The following is a 12653-nucleotide window of genomic DNA, read 5'->3' on the forward strand; positions in this document are numbered from 1 at the left end:
TAAACTGTTAACTAATTATTAACTAATAACATCATTATTATTTTTTTTGAATCCCCCCCTAATTCATGATGGAAATCACTTTATTGAGTCTGACTGGGTGTGAGGATGCCTATTCTTTTTTTTTAATTTTTATTGGAGTATAGTTGATTTACAATCTTGTGTTGGTTTCAGGTGTACAGCAAAGTGAGTCAGTTATACATATACATATATCCACTCTTTTTTAGATTCTTTTCCCAATTACAGAATATTGAGTAGAGTTCCCTGTGCTATACAGAAGGTCCTTATTAGTTATCTATTTTTATATATAGTAGTGTATATATGTCAATCCCAGTCTCCCAATTTATCCCACCCCTGCTTACCCCCTGGTAACCGTAAGTTTGTTTTCTACATCTGTAACTCTATTTCTGTTTTGTAGATAAGTTCATTTGTACCCCCTTTTTATAGATTCCACATATAAGCGATATCATATGATATCACTTATAACATTATTATTAACTAATAATAAGGTCCAGACCTTATTCAGATGTCCTTAGTTTTTACCTAGTACTCTTCTTCTGTTCTAGGATCTCATCCAAGATACCACATTACATTTAGTTGTCTTATTTCCTTAGGCTCCTCTTGGCTGTGACAGTTTCTCAGACTTTCTTTGTTTTTGATGAACTTGACAGTTTTGAAGACTACTGAGAACCACGTTCTGGTATGTGAGGTCTCATCCACACTGTTTCTTCTACCTGGATTGCCTTTTCCCTGCCTTCCTGGCAAACTCCTCATCCTTCAAGAGCAATTTCAGAAGGCTTCAGGGTTTGGTCCTCAGTGTCATTTCTTAGGCACCTTTTCTTCTCCCTCTACTCTGTCATGACTTTAAAAACAACTCTAAGCCAATGATTCCCAAATGTTTATTTCTAATTCAGACTTTCACTCTGAGCTTGAACTTTGTCCAACAGGCTACTTGACATCTCCACTTGAAAGTCTAATAGGCCCAACTCACCATAGCCCAAATGGAATTCTTGACCACTCCAGCCCCCGACCTGTTCCCCCTCTGTCCTCCCATCTTAGCAAGTGGCTCCGTTCCAGCCCTGCGGCTCAGGCTGGAGCCTGGGGTTTGCCTTGCCCTGTCTTCCTGCAACCCCATAGTCCTCAGCTCACCAAGTCTACCTCCTGGGATCCCTTCAATCCATCCACTTCTTCCAATGCCCCCACCCTAGCCCACGTGCCTCCCCACCCCATGCCTGGATGTCTGCAGTAGCTTGCCCTCCTTCAAACCATTCTCCTCACAGATTCCAGAGCAAGCTTTTACAATGTAACACAGACTCTGATCTGGCCCTACTCAAAACCACCCTTTGGTCCTTCCCTTTGCACTTGGAATCAAACTCACATGCCCTCCCCCTGACCTTCAAGGCCTCTGCAACCTGTCCCCTCCCTGCCAGCCTCTCAAATCCCATTTATTTGCTCCTCCACATGTTCAAGGACTTGGGATGCCTCGGTGAAAATAGACAAAGGTCCTTGACCTTGTGGAGCTGACATTCTAGCGAGGGAGACAGACAATAAGCATAATGAATAAGTAGATAGTGTGTTAAAAGGTGATAGGTACATGGAAAGAAGGAAAGTTAGAGTTGGAGAGGAGTGGGAAGTGGTAAACGGGGGCAGTGCGTGGTAATAAATGACTGCTGGGGGGGGGGCCTCACTGAGAAGGCGAGATGTGAGCACAGACTTGTAGGAAGCCGGGGAGTTAGCCACAGAGATATCTTGGGGAAGCAGGTCGCAGACAGAGGAAACAGCTAGAGCAAGAGTCCTGAGGCTTGGGCTTCCCTGGTGGCACAGTGGTTGAGAATCTGCCTGCCAATGCAGGGGACACGGGTTCGAGCCCTGGTCTGGGAAGATCCCACATGCCGTGGAGCAACTGGGCCCGTGAGCCACAGTTACTGAGCCTGCGCGTCTGGAACCTGTGCTCCGCAACAGGAGAGGCCGCGATAGTGAGAGGCCCGCGCACCGCGATGAAGATTGGCCCCCGCTTGCCACAACTAGAGAAAGCCCTCGCACAGAAACGAAGACCCAACACAGCCATAAATAAATAAATAAATAAATAAATAAATAAATAAATAAAAAGACCACTTAAATTGTTCTTGCTAAAAAAAAAAAAAAAAAAAGTCCTGAGGCTGGAGTGTGCCAGAAGTTCAGGCAACAGCAAGGTGGCCAGGGTGGCTGGAGTGGAGGGGATGCAGGGGCAATCATATGAGGGAAGGTCAGCGAGGAAACGGGGCCACCTTCCTCACACCCCACACTCCAGCCACCGGGAACAACTTGGGCTCCCTGAAAGCCATGCTGTCTCTAACTTCCCCACTTTTTCACAAGCTGCCCCTCTACCCAGGGGGCACTCCCCAACTCTGCCTGGCTATTCCTTTTTATCCTTTAAGGCTCTGCTGAAATGCCACTTCCTCAAGGAGGTCCCCCTTGATCACATGATCCCACGGCACCCCAGATTGCCCTTATATTAATAGTCACCACTCAGTTATGATTGTTTGAGCCCTGTCTCCTCCACCAGACTGTACTCGCCTTGAGGGGGAGCTGGAACCTGTTCACAGCTGTCTCCCCAAGGCCTGATCCAAAGCTGGGCTTGGATTGGATGCCCAATAATGATTTATTAAAAGAATGAATGAAGTGAATGAGTGAATGTACCCACACTGGGAACCCCAGGCTCTATGAGGAAAGTGGGTGATTCCACAGTGAGTTAATCAGGACTGGAATGAGGGAGGCCCCCTGCTGCCTGCCCAAGGATTACTCGGGGTGGACAGAAGGGCCTGGGGTCCTGATGTTTCCCCCGGCGTGCTCCAGTTTTGAGCTCTGCCACCAAGGAGGGCATAGAAAAGGGAGGGTGTCTGGGATTTGGCCAAGCCTCTTTCATGGTTTAAACAAAAGGAGTAAGAGGACAAGTAACCTCATCTGTAGAAGAAAATTCTGGGACAAAGAAAAAGGACATGACATGCTCCAGAGGTCTGGAAGGGGATCTGAGCTTCTTCTCACATCTCCCCACACACACCAGAGAAGTGAGGCTGGGTCCCAAGGGCAACGTTAGCATTACAAAGCCAGACTTTCCTAAGGAGCAGCTCCCTGGACTTGGAGTTCAAAGAATTGTCCCTTGCACACCCACCAACCCCCCTTGCATGAAAGATTTGTTGGAAATCAGTCCAACTTGTGTTCAGTAAAAGTCAGTGACCCCGGAAGAGTCCTCTCCCTGAAGTGACTGGAGTTTGGTGATCAAGAAAATGCTCCACTTGCCAAGGCAGAGCCGCCTGGATCTTTGCTGACGTATTGCCTTTGGACTGGTGGGGGAGAGGAGGGGGGAAACTGGCAAAATGGCATCTTAGATAAACATAGAAGGGTCTGAATTCTGACTTTAGGAGAGATGAGGGTAGGACCTCAGAGCATTTGTCCTTGTAGCCTGGAGTGAATCACAGTGAGGTGTGTCTCTGCACGTCTTTGTTTCGCCCCCATTAAACTGTAAACACCATGAGAACAGGGACTGAGACTTATTCAGGCACCTACCTTCAATGCCCAGCACATTCCCTGGCACATAGGTGCTTAGTAAAGAAAAACCACCTTAATGATCGCGGCCAATGTTTACTGAGCACGTCCTAGAGCTGAGCACTGGGTTAAGATTTTACCGATGTGATCTCACTTAAATCTCGTGATACATAGTCCTTTGAGATTAGGGAAGAGTTGGGGTCCTGTTTTGTGGATGAGGAAGGAAGCTGCGGGCTTGGACAGGTTAGGATACACAGCTGGCAGTGGCAGCATTGCAATTAGACTGGAGGCAGTCTGACTCGGGACCCTGCGGCCCTAGCCACATTCACAAATCGGGGTGTGTGTGTGGGCAAGAGCCTGCACCCCACTCTACAGAAAAGGAAACTGAGGCTCAGAGAGGTTAAGGAACCCTTCTGCGTGGATGCAGCTGGACCAGCCTTCCCACCAATCTGATTCTTAAAGGTGGAGTATTTGTAACATGACCCTTGGCTCCTACCCACCCTCCTCTCGTTCCCCATTCCTGAGACCATAAACACAGGGCTCACAGCGCGCCCCACACCCCGCGAGCCTCTGCCTCAGTGCCTTACTCTCAAAAAGCCACCGAGCTGTGTGAGGCGACACCTGCTGCTTCTCACTTCCATCCCCAGGGACAGGGAGAATCAAAGCCAGCCATCCTTCCTTTAAAGTGCTGGGCACTGTTTGGAGAAGGTGTGAAACCCTGGGACCTGTTCCTTCCCAGGGGTCCATTTACATCACACTGGTGTTGGGTTCCATCAAAGGCAGCCTCCAGGGTCTCCTCACGTCCATTCATTCCAGCCCCTCAGGCCTCAGAGACCCAGAGCACTGCCCTCCTGGAACCAGGCTGAGGTACTGGGCGAGTACCTTCCTCTCCTCACCTGCACTTGGCAGGTGGGCTGTTTAATTTGCCTTAAAAGCTTGTAAAATAGTTCCCGCAATATATAAATCCATTGCTGCTTTAAACATTTGGAACAACTCAATGCATATAAATTTAAAACACTTCTCCTTTCTATCCCCTCTCAGCCCCAATGTCACCCCTTCCCCAGAGTTATCACTGTTTTTCATGCCGTATGTGTGTTTTGGCCATTTTTCTGCAGCTTGCTACTCTACAATATGTCTTGTAGATATTTCTATTTTAATATATGTAGATCCACTTTCCTCTTTTATCTACTGCAGTGTACAATACAGCGTGATGCCGTAATTTTTTTTTTTAAACAAATCCCATTTAGTTGAACATTTAGGTTGTTTCCAGTTTGTCCCTGTTGCAAATAATTCTGCTCCAAACATCCTTGTGCTTGCCTCGATGTGCATGGATGTATTTCCCTAGGGCAGACACTGTGAGGTAGAAATGCTGGGCCAAAGGGTACATATACTTTAAATTTTAGCAGATGCTACCAAATTACCCCTGTACCGAGCAGGACCCTATGGGGACTTCCTGGAACAGATTCCCTCCCCCCTTCATCCTCTGCTTTAGCTCCTCTCTGAAGTACCTAGATAATAGTATCCGATGCACACTTCCTGAGTTGTTTTACAGATGCTAAAACCCCCCACCAAATGGAAGGAATTAACTACTTGATGACCATGAGCTTGTAGCCCCCAGACCTACTGGAGCCTAAGGATTGGTAATGTTAACTCCTGTGACACCGCCCTGATACCTCACCATCAACCAGTCAGAGAACTGTGCATGAGCTCATCACATACCCTGGGACTCCCCTCCCTCACCTTGCTTTTAAAAATGTTTTGGTGAAACCCATCAGAGAGTTTGGGCTTTTTGAGCATTAGCTGTCCTGGATTCCTTATACGGCACCTTACAAGAAACACTGCACTTTCCCTCACCACGGCCTGGTATCAGTAGATTGGCTTTACTGCGAGCTGGTGAGCAGACCCAAGTTTTGGTTCAGTAACAACTGTGGCACCCACCGTGGGGCCGTAGTCCTGAGTGGCTGTCTCCCCTGTGGCACATCGTGCCCTGACAGGTGGCTCCCGGGTCCTGTCCAGCAGCTGCCTGAGCACCTGTGTCTCAGGGACAGACCTGAGCACTTGCCGCCAACTGGTGTTGGCCCACGGCACTTTTGATTTGTGTGGTGAAGGAAACAAGGCAGTCACATTGGCGGGTTGAGACATCTTTGGTAAGTAATGGGGCTCGCGCATGACACCACCAGGGTGTTCCTCCCTATTGCATTGCTTTTGCGTATGGCAGAGCATTTGTTGGGATTTTCCCTTCTGGACTAAGGCTTGGTCATTTTGGCTTCATCTCTGATGGGGCATTGGTTGGGGTTCTCCCCTTCGGACTCAAGCACAGTCATTTGGCTTTGTCTCTGACTGATGGGGCATCGGTTGGGAATCTCCCTTTCTGGGGCTAGAGAATTGTGATCCTGAGAGACCATTTTGCATTGCTTTGGTTGGTTTGCTTGAGAGTTGATAACACCTGCCATGAATAATTAAGTATGGATAATCATAACTATTCTATCTCATAGTGCCCCTAGGCTGTATTTTGCAAAACTGGAAGACCTTCAGCTATGCTCCCATAAATGAAAGAAAATGATTTTTTTAAATTGTAACTCTGTTTGGCCTCAGTACTCCCTGAGATCTAGAGAACAATGGCCCCTAATGGCTCTGCTATTATATCAAAGTGAGCCTTTTGGAATTGCTTCGGCTTTTATCTTGGGTGTGTGTGTATGAGTATGTTGGTACCTGAGTCCAAATCTTGTCCTCTCTGACTGGTTTTGACCTTCATTAAAGGGTCTAGTATCTTGAAGGCTGATTCATATTCCTCTGAAAGTGAGGCATGTGTGCATGTGAGTGAATAATATGTATTATCGTCTATTACCGTTCTTTGTTTAAACTGAATTGGGTATTTGGAAACTGAGGGAAAAAAATCCCTGAAAATGGCCGTGATGACTGGTTTTTGCATATGCAGTTAGGGGAAGCTTGTTTTCTAGGAGGAACTTGCATTTCTCTCCCCATGCCTTTAATATGTAAATGTTCTGCCTGGACTCTCAGGAATTTATCTGATCTTCTGTAGTCCCTGAGACTGAGGGGAAAAAAGAGAGGTATTTTTGATCTGAAGCGGAAAAACTGTGAGATCTCTAGTTCTGTCTTTATGTAAAAATTAACTTGTAAATGAGCTCATTTAATTGACTTAAAAGTAAGCTCTTACAAATTAAATACTTCTAACTATAACAGAAACTGGCCAGGAAAAGTTTCAGTTTCACATGATCTAGGAAATACTCAATATGAAATTAGTATCTGATATTAAAGCTAGCTTAAACTTGTTCATTTAATCAATACAGACATGTCTTACTTTTATTGTTCCTAGGTTTACTAATGGCCAATAAGTTCATGTTATTTTTGTTACACAGTTTGTCAGAAAATTAACTTGCTATGAGTTTCATAAGTTATACAATAAAGGTAAATGAGTTAAGAGTTTTCAGGTGAACTTTTTTTTTTTTTTTTTAGGAATAATTATGTTGTAGGTATGTCTATCTAAAATACTTTCTCCAGACTTTCGGTAACCTAAGTTTTGCTAAGTTAAGTTAAATAACGAACATTCATTGTTCGTTAATTCATTGAACATCTAGGTCATTTCAAATAGAGGTTATGGAATATGTTCATAAGTTCCAATCAGGAAGTGCTGGTATGACAGTTCAAAATTGCTTGCTTCTTGGTGGCACAGTGGTTAAGAATCCGCCTGCCAATGCAGGGGACATGGGTTAGAGCCCTGGTCCGGGAAGATCCCATATGCCACGGAGCAACTAAGCCCATGTGCCACAACTACTGAGCCTGTGCTCTAGAGCCCGCGAGCCACAATTACTGAGCCCACACGCCACAACTACTGAAGCCCACACGCCTAGAGCCCGTGCTCCGCAACAAGAGAAGCCACCACAATAAGAAGCCCGCTCACCACAACTAAGAGTAGCCCCCACTCACCGCAACTAGAGAAAGCCCACGCGCAGCAATGAAGACCCAATGTAGCCAAAAATAAATTTAATTAGTTAATTAAAAAAAAAGTACACTGGAAATAACATTTTAAAAAATTGCTTGCTTCTTGGTGTTTGCTAGAGATTAAGATTTTAAATTATAATAAATGTAATTAAAGCTACTAAAATAATAAAGGAAATATTTCAGTATTCCAGGAAGATAGGATGTATACTTTCAGTTAAAGAAGGTGTGAAAAATGAAAATACGTTTTTGTCAAAGGGGAAAAAAAGGTAATTTTATTTTAGAGCTGGTTGTTTCTGGATGTAAAAATAAGGGACAAGCTAATATGGGTACAGAAAGTTAAGGAAGGTTTGTAGAAAGGGAGCCCTGAAAAAGAAGTTTTGTGCATGGTCGGACTGGGATTAGATTAAATTTAATTAGGTAAATGGATTTTGTTATTAAAAGTAGGCTGGTGCAGGACTAGATTTGGTTTCTCCCAGTTAAGAGAACAAAGTTTTCTTAGAATGCCACTTTTGGTAACAGATTGTATGAATTTCCTTGCCTTTAAGTGATCTGTATTTGCTTTTGAAATCTTTTGTCACTTCGGTTAAGTGAATAAATATTTACAGTGACCTTTGATCCTATTTGACCAAGTGTTTTGAAACTTTTTGATGTTTTTGACAAAATTCCTATCAAATTCTAATTAGAGTTCTTTTGACCTCAGCTAACTTTGGGATGTTTCAGAGGGCCCCTAAGTCATCTCAGAGAGAAATATTAAACTAACTAGGATTCTTTGGTATGTTAAATTACACAGGAAGCATTGTCAAGTGACTGATAAACCTCCTCATATTATACTTTATAGGTAAATGTTATTAATATAGACATTCTAGAAATCATATAAAGTTTATGAAATTTGGATATGTCCTGGTATAACGTTATCAGTCATAAACCTAGTTACCTTAAAATATTATATGTCACAGCAACTTGTTTATGCTTCTTTTGTGAATAACATTGTAATCAGATCTTTAACCCTGTCTTTTTAAGTATTGTTATTCACAGACAGTTAAGCTGATGCTTTGCAAAAATGCTTCATCTTCAAGAAGATTCATAGAAAAGACTTTCTGATGAGTACACGTTTCTGATAACTTACAGATCATACTGCTGAACCTGGGTAAGAAACTTAAAAAGTCTCATGGAAACTCTGATTTCATAAAACCTAGCAAAAAGGATTAGTTACATGGGATTGGGTAAACTCAAGAATGTGGTTGTAATTTTTGGTTTTGTCTAAAATATTACTGGCTTTTAATGTGTTTTCCAAATGTAGGAGACCTTTCCCCTTAAGCCAATTATGATTTGTAGCAACTTGGTCAATTATACCTTTGTAAGTAGAATTGAAACATTTATCTTTTCTCTCTACCTTATTCCTCCAGAAATTGGAAAACTCTTTAGGTTCCCAGAAGCTTTATCAGGTAAATAAGGAAGGCTACCTCCTAACAGGTGTAAGAATCTCAAAGTGTTTTGGGGACCTTGGAAAGAGAGGAATTCACCCAAATCTGTAAGGTGAAATATGTGACAAGCCCTTGGTGTGGCTTTCCTGGCCTTTTAAAAGTTCAATCTGAAACTCCTTATGAAAAGTTCCAGCACAGCCAGTTTAAAAGAGCCTATGTGATCAATTAACCAGACTTACTTTGTAAACAAAGTATTCTTAACTTGGCCATATTGATAAAAATGAGAGTAATTTTAGAAAAAGATTATGTTTTAATGGACATTGTATTCTAGTTTTATTAATTGAGGTCAGTATTTACTGCCTAAGACTCACTTCCCAGATGGCGCTTTGTTGCTTTATTATTTAAAGTTTGGTTGAGTTACTAAGAGGATACTCTAAGTTTGTTCCTGAAGCTCATCACAGCAGTCTATCTTTGGATGAGGATTGGATGCCTCATGGCTTGCAGCTAGGGGATTGTGCATGCTGGAAGGGGCATCATAAAGGACTCTCTCCAACCTAGATAAAAGGGCCCTTGTCCGGTATTTTTAACCAGCTCATGTGCAGTGAAGCTAAAAGGAATTGACTCTTGGACTCATATTTTCCCACTTGAGAAGGGCCTCTGCATTGCACTGGTCTGTCAAGGGGATTGTTGACCCCAAAAGACATCCACACCAGGATGAGAAGAAGACAGCAGTGGTGAGCAGCTGACCCAGGAGTCTGGACCAGGCCTGTAAGACCTATCATACTAATCTAATTGAACTGTTTACCAAATGTTTGTCTCCCTATCAACACTGAAAGTTATGGTTTTACTTTTAACCACACTGCTGTCCTCAGTGTTTATGATGGGAAGTAGAGTTGTCATAGAGCATAACTACTCATGATGTGTAACACTGCTTGCTTTAAGTCTACTGCTGAAAGCACATGTACAATGCTTGTGTGACAATTGGGTATGATTGATAAAATGTATAGCCTGTATAATATTTCCCTGTTAACATACCTCTGAGCTATTTACTATGTCTGATTAGTTTCCCCCCCAATGTGGATAACTGGGCAAATATATGTAAACAAAAAGTAGGCCTAGCAAGGCCTAGCACTGAGGAACATGATGGACCCAGGGCAGGCGTGGGCCACCATGGCATCAGGGGCCAAATACTTTGGTCTATCAAAAGACTTGCAGTCCAATGGCCAACAAACACATGAAAAGACGCTGAACATCGCTAATTATTAGAGAAATGCAAATCAAAACTACAATGAGGTACCATCTCACACCGATCAGAATGGTGTTCATCAAAAAATTTACAAACAATAAATGCTGGAGAGGGTGTGGAGAAAAGGGAACCCTGTTGCACTGTTGGTGGGAATGTAAATTGATACAGCCACTATGAAGAACAGTATGGAGGTTCCTTAAAAAACTAAAAATAGAACTACCATATGATCCAGCAATCCCACTCCTGAGCATATACCCAGAGAAAACCATAATTCAAAAAGACACATGCACCCCAGTGTTCATTGCAGCACTACTTACAATAGCCAGGACGTGGAAGCAACCTAAATGTCCATCAACAGAGGAATGGATAAAGAAGATGTGGTACGTATATACAATGGAATATTACTCAGCCATAAAAAGGAACGAAATTGGGTCATTTGTAGATACACGGATGGACCTAGAGACTGTCATACAGAGTGAAGTAAGTCAGAAAGAGAAGAGTGTCATACAGAATGAAGTCAGAAAGAGAAAAATATATATTAAAACATATATGTGGAATCTAGAAAAATGGTATAGATGATCTTATTTGCAAAGCAGAAATAGAGACACAGATGTAGAGAACAAACATATGGATACCAAGGGGGAAGGGGTGGTGGTGGGATGAATTGGGAGATTGGGATTGACATATATACACTATTGATACTATGTATAAAATAGATAACTAATGAGAACCTACTGTATAGCTCAGGGAACTCTACTCAATGCTCTGTGGTGACCTAAATGGGAAGGAAATCCAAAAAAGAGGGGATATATGTATACGTATAGCTGGTTCACTTTGCTGTACAGTAGAAACTAACACAACATTGTAAAGCAACTATACTCCAATAAAAATTAATTTTAAAAAATAAATAAAACTTGCTTCAAATTAAAAAAAGAAAAAAATGATTTGCAATCAAAAGGGGAAATGATGGAAAAATCTTCACATATTGAGGTGTGGGGATGTCATTCTGGCTTATACATGGTTTAACTTAAACTTTAGTGACCGGAGTAGCCTATTTTGTGGTTTATTAAACATACATTTTACATCTGGTTTGGCCATTGAGGAGGAGAATGCATTTAAAAGTCAAAATAGAATAACTTTTGTTCTGACATCCAAGATAAAGCTAGGTGGCCATTGTGGACGTGATTTCAGATATGTTTGTGTATTGCTGAGAACTTGAATTTTCTGAACTGTATGGGATTTAAGGACACCACCAGTCATTCTCAAAACAACATCTGCTAGCTGCTGCCAACTGCAACCTTATCGTCTGAAGGTCTCCTCTTATAACCATGAAACTTTTCCCTTAACTTTGAGAATAGTAGTGACAAGATAGCTCAAGCTATAGATTCCCAGCAGAAGGCACTAGATTCTTTAGGTATATATTAATACCCCTGGAAAAACTGAAACCCAAATAAACAATAATTTAAAAGGCTGCTTGGTTACAAGATACTTGTAGAGAGGATGCACTCCATAACTTATTGTCCTGGTTGCCATATGGAACGTGAAGACTCCTTTGGGAAATACTACAAGGGTGCATTTTGATCATTACCCTAATTGTGATATGTCTACTAATTTTCAAATGTCTGGGTGCTATGACAAAGCCATCAAAAACAGAGATAATGTTTTCAAAACAAAATATTGATGCTAAGCTTGGGACTCTAGAATTCGTTGAAATGGAAGTCAATGACTTTCTCTTCTCTAATCCTGAAAAATTGACTTCACCCCTGTTCAGCAGGAAGTAGACATAGAAGTCATTGCCCCATTCTCCTCCTCAGGATTGAGGAGTATCAAAGAAAAGGGGGGAATTGTAACCAAGCAGGACCCTGTGGGGCCTTCCCAAGACAGACTCCCCCCCCCCACCCCACCCCCCGCCGCCATATCCTCAGCTTTAGCTCCTCTCTGAAGTTCCTAGATAATAGTCTCTGATACACATTTCCTGAGTTGTTTACAGATGCTAAAACCTCCCACCAAGTCGAAGAAATTAACTACCTAATGACAATGAGCACATAGCCCCCAGACGGAGCCAAAGGATTGATAATGTTGACTCCTGTGACACCTCACTGTTACCTCATCATCAAGCAGAGAACTGGGCATAAGCTGATCACATACCCTGGAACCGCCCCCCTCCTCGCCCCACTTTGCCTTTAAAGATCCTTCAGTGAAACCCATCAGAGGGTTTGGGCTTTCTGAGCGTTAGCTGTTCCAGGTTCCTTGTGTGGCACCTTACAATAAACACTGCACTTTCCTTCACCACAACCCAGTGTCAGTAGGTTGGCTTTACTGCACGAGCTGGCAAGTGGACCCAAGTTTTGGTTTGGTACCACCTCCAGAATGTCTGTACCATTTCAAATGCCCATCATCAGTGTCTGAGATTACTGGATGGTCTCACCCACACTAACTCTAGGTGTTATGAATCTATTTGTGTACTAAAAACTAACCTATGGTATTAGAAGTTAGGA

General features: G+C 42.8%; 1 protein-coding gene and 1 long non-coding RNA gene across 3 annotated transcripts in view; one reads left to right on the top strand and one right to left on the bottom strand.

Moving 5' to 3' along the window:
* Nucleotides 1–12653, top strand: part of LOC309637552 — a 398176-nt gene that overhangs the window by 109272 nt on the left and 276251 nt on the right. The gene's annotated exons all lie outside the window — the stretch shown is intronic.
* FAM107A (family with sequence similarity 107 member A) overlaps nt 1–12653 on the bottom strand; it is an 82494-nt gene that overhangs the window by 40926 nt on the left and 28915 nt on the right. The gene's annotated exons all lie outside the window — the stretch shown is intronic.

The sequence above is a fragment of the Balaenoptera physalus genome, assembly GCF_965194825.1.
Source record: "Balaenoptera physalus genome assembly, chromosome: 11".
Lineage (NCBI taxonomy): Eukaryota > Metazoa > Chordata > Mammalia > Artiodactyla > Balaenopteridae > Balaenoptera > Balaenoptera physalus.